A 4,975-nucleotide genomic window follows, 5' to 3' on the forward strand; every position below is an offset into this window, starting at 1 on the left:
ACTGAAGCTGCGGAGCCTCCGCCCACCTCCTGAATAGTGGGCGACACTGCCTGGGGCCCTGACGCTGTGTCCCTCCAGTCACTTGGGATTCCTGAGGGCACAGTTCCTTGGTCCTTTCGTCCCCCGGTCTGCAGAGCCTGTAAGAGCACACAGGGACGTCGGCAACCTTCTGTAGCCACCATCTGATGCCACTGCCGTAAAGTGAGACTTAGTCCACTCAAGGTACCTGGGCCTGATGCGGGGGCTCTTCAGAAAGTCACGTGAGAACCACGGTTTGCATTTGCGTCCATTAAAACACGAGCTCGGGACTGCCCCCGCAAAGGACGGAGATGCATTTCCTGCCAGTGACAGAGAGTGTCTTGTTAAAATTTCTCTCAGTTATGTTCAGCACTTAAGAACAGCTAATGGCAATCGGATCTCTTTTCATATCATAGAAGGTGCGATCACTCACTTTGGAACACTACTGAAAGCGACTTCTCTTTTAAAATTGAACAGAAAATGCAGACAAAGAAATTTTGAAGTTGATTATTAATATCAATTATTAAAATGTTTTATTTATTTTATTAGAAGTTCAATATTTTCTATGAATTTAAAAATAATTCAAAGCCAAGGCCAACTTTAAATGCCATGACCAAATTTACATGATTCATATTCATTCAATACGCATTACTTCGTGTACAGACTTATTTTCATAATGCAAATTTAAAATATAAAATGACACATTTTTACTGCAAAAAAAAAAAAAACCCACACTGGAGGCTAGATAATCCCTGATGTGTGATAAGGAACCACACTTTATGATTGTACTCTTCGATAATGCTGAAATGTCTTTTGGGGCATCTTTTTATTCAATTGAGACTTAGGCCAGTCATCTTCATACATTCCCACTACACCCAGAGAGGATGGATTTGGCATCCAGGTTCATGTGTCTGGAGAAACAAAGGAAGAGTTCGTACCTGCTCTGTAATTATGGAAAATTTAAGTTGACCTCAAATGTACCAAGCTGCTTAAAATAGCAGAAAAGATCCTCTTTAATAACTGGCTTGGCTCTGAGCTAACCCACTAAAATATCATATCACAAGAGTTATAATTGTGCCCAGTTCTGGCTGACCCTAAAGTTCTGCTGGGCCTCCACTAGGTTTCATAATGGCAAAATTCCTGAGTCTGTGGAGGGGAGAACAGAAACCCATGTGCATTACCTGGTAGGTCCGCCAGTAATAAATGCTATGGAGATTAAGCAGTATATGCTGAGATGAGATTGTGGGCAGAGTGAAGCAAGCCTTTCAACTTAAACGGTAGACAGGATATGTCTTATTGGGAAGGTGGAATCTGAACAGTCTAGAGAGAGGCAGATGAGTCAGACATCTGAGGGAAAAGCATTCCAGATCATGGGAATAACCTCTGCAAGGCCCAGAGGAAGGATGCCAGTGTCCTCAGGGAAGAGTTAGTAAATAATGTGGCTGGAATAGAGTCAGCAAGTAGGAGGGAGGGAAGGAGGAAAGGAGGACAGAGAAGATGTGTGTGGAATTCCATGCACACCATTTACTGATTGAGTGATCACAAACAGTTAATTCAACCTTCAAGTGTTTAAGTGGACTCAGTGCTTTTTCCTGTGGCCTATTGACCTCTCAAGAGTTTTGGAAGGATAAAATAATGTAGGGAAGTGACATATAAGCCATTGTTACTGTTCTTTACATAAGGATAGATGGATAGACAGGTAGATATAGATAGATACAAAGATAGATAGATACATAGATAGAGAGATGGTAGAGAGATAGAGAGAGAGAGAGATAGATACAAAGATAGATAGACACATAGATACATAGATAGAGAGCTGATAGAGAGATAGCGAGAGCGAGGAGAGCGAGAGCAAGAGAGAGCGAGAGAGAGAGAGAGAGAGAGAGAGAGACAAAGATAGATACATAGATAGATAGATAGATTCCCAGATAGATACACAGATAGATAAACAGAGTTAAGGACTGAATTTCTGTGCCCACCCACCCACCAAATTCATATGTTGAAACCCTATCCCCTTATGTATGATGGAATTAGGAGGTGGGGCCTTTAGGAGGTAATTAGGTTTAGAAGAGGTCATGAGGATGAAGCTGCCATGATGTGATTAGCTCTTATAAGAAGAGGAAGACACACCAGAGTTTTCCCTCTCCACCATGTGAAGAGACAGCAAGAATGTGGCCCTCTACAAGCCAAAAAAGGAGGACTCACCAGGAACTGGATTTGCCTTGATCTTGGACTTCCCAGACTCTAGAACTGTGTGACACTTCTGTTGTTTAAACCACTCAGTCTATGATATTTTGTTATAGCAGCCTAAGCAGACTGATACAGATAGGTAAACAGGGAGATAATGATTGATAGATGATAGACAGATAAACAGATAGATAGACAGATATACATACATACATTCATACTCACTTCAATGACAGATGGAGATACTGCACATATCTGTATGCTTAATGAATTCCTTAGAAAGCTTTCACTTGGCAATTCAGCTGGGAGATCCCCTTTTTAAAGGGAGCATAAAAGTGCTTACTTTTATGAAGTACACACGTGGAAAAATATAACTCAGCCTAAAAATGCACAGCACTGAGCCTAGTGCAACATTTATGAGATTAGACCTGTAAAAACAAAGAACACCATCACAGAGAGGCTTCCAGACTCCTCCAGGCACCCAGGCGCCTGATTCATTTACTCTGAGTTGTTTGTTACGGTTCCAGAGGATCAAAACTCCTGCTCCCGAACCTTTTTTGTTTGTTTTCTTTTTTGAGATTCCATATATACCTGTTAGCATACGGTATTTGTTTTTCTCTTTCTGACTTACTTCACTCTATATGACAGACTCTAGGTCCATCCACCTCACTACAAATAACTCAATTTCATTTCTTTTTAAGGTTCAGTAATATTCCATTGTATATATGTGCTACATCTTCCTTATCCATTCATCTGTCGATGGACACTTAGGTTGCTTCCATGTCCCGGCTATTGTAAATAGAGCTGCAATGAACATATTGGTACATGACTCTTTTTGAATTATGGTTTTCTCAGGGCATATGCCCAGTAGTGGGATTGCTGGGGCAGGACAGGAATAAAGATGCAGACGTAGAGAATGGACTTGAGGACACGGGGAGGGGGAAGGGGAAGCTGGGACAAAGTGAGAGAGTGGCATGGACATATATACACTACCAAATGTAAAATAGATAGCTAGTGGGAAGCAGCCACATAGCACAGGGACATCAGCTCAGGGTTTTCTGACCACCTAGAGGGGTGGGATAGGGAGGGTGGGAGGGAGACGCAAGAAGGAGGGGATATGGGGATATATGTATATGTATAGCTGATTCACTTTGTTATACAACAGAAACTAACACACCACTGTAAAGCAACTATACTCCAATAAAGATGTTAAAACAAAAAACAAAAAAACTCCTGCTACCTGGCTTCAGAGAATCTCCTGCCCTTGTAGTCAGAACTGCCTCCCAGAAGCAGGGTTGATATCCAGGTTGCTTCTAATAGTTCCACACCTTCTGTCTGTGGTGCCTGGCAATATTACCAGGGAAGTTATTTCTAAATAAATAATAAAAGTATTTTTATGAAAATAATACATGAACATGATAGCAACTCAAATAATACTGAAATTCAACCCGTCTAACCCCAGTTCCCCTCTCCAGAGACAGGTTTTCACTACTTCAATGTCACCCCCATAATTCTAAACATTATGTTTATCCTGCTATATCCATTTTAGATCCATTTTAACACCCTAACGTGAAGGAGGAAGATAAACTCCTACCCCCATTACTACTCATCACTCTTCTTTTCCAATACATCATATTCATGTCATTACTCATACTACTTCTCTTTTGTAACTTCATGTAGTTTTCCTAGCTTTATTGATGGGAGAAGTGGTAGCATAGTAGCTAAAAGCACTGGATCTGGACACGGACCACCTGGCTTGGAAGCTTTCTTCCTCAGTTAATTAGCTCTGCAATCCTGAGTAATTTATATAACCTTTCTGGGCCTCTGTTTCCTCACCAGTAAACCAAGGAAATAGATGATACCCATCACACGGAGTTGCTCATGACGATGCAAATAATAATAAGGCATTTGCAGTCTTTAGTATCCAACATGCAGAAGCTCTCCAGAAATATGAGCTATACTATCAACTTTCTGATGGTATCAACTTTCCCCCTAATCTCATCATTTTCTTTCTGCATGAGACTATTTGCGCACCCACAGCTCTCTGTCTTTCCTCTACAGTTGTACAACTCACCTTCTGTCAATACCATGTTTGTTTCATTTGTCTGTGCGGATCACATTCACATTTTCTTATGCAATCACAGCAAAGATTCCTGTGTTTTATCTACAGGTTGACAACAAGGGTTGAAAACCAAGAAGTTATATTAACTATTTAAGTTCTGCTCAGTCCTGGGGACAAGAGAATGGTAGGACTGTATTTTCTTCTCTCTAGGTATGGCACCCCTACGTCTGTCGTTATCAATTATTTAAACTCATGCTATATTTTAGTTTGCTTTTTACTTCAACTACTACCTTCTCACAAGATTTCATTACTTCTCCTAAAATTTCACCCACCTTCTTTTTTTCCTCCCTGCACTATTTGCCCATAATAAATTATTTTTTTAATTTTCAAATTCAGTATCGTTTCCTTGGCTGGGTCCCATCCTTTGCCAGAATGCTTCTCCCTCTCCTCTCAGTTTGGAAGCTGTAAGACCAAAGTAAGGATAAGATCTTAAAAGAAAGGGGACCAACTTGCTTTTAGGCTAGGCCAGAAATAATGACTAATTACTAATTATGGAAAATGCATAATTCTGGCCCCATCATCCTAATTTCCTTGCTTTGTGGGAGAGCTAACCATCTGGATTTCAACTGGCACTCCAGGTTATTATGAGGCAGGTAGTCCTTATTCCATATTGAGCCAAATACTGCTCTAGGCCATCAGTGAGATTTC

At 40.8% G+C, this 4,975-nt stretch overlaps 1 long non-coding RNA gene across 1 annotated transcript; it reads right to left on the reverse strand.

The window, feature by feature from the left end:
• Nucleotides 1-544: 544 nt before the first annotated feature.
• LOC307070081 lies at nucleotides 545-3,566 on the reverse strand. Its single transcript, XR_013811528.1, has 3 exons — nucleotides 3,446-3,566; nucleotides 2,431-2,519; nucleotides 545-929 (listed from the first exon to the last, which is right to left on the reverse strand). It is a non-coding gene; the product is annotated as an uncharacterized lncRNA (long non-coding RNA).
• Between the last annotated feature and the right edge of the window lie 1,409 nt (nucleotides 3,567-4,975).

Source organism: Hyperoodon ampullatus (genome assembly GCF_949752795.1).
Source record: "Hyperoodon ampullatus genome assembly, contig: scaffold_539, whole genome shotgun sequence".
Lineage (NCBI taxonomy): Eukaryota > Metazoa > Chordata > Mammalia > Artiodactyla > Ziphiidae > Hyperoodon > Hyperoodon ampullatus.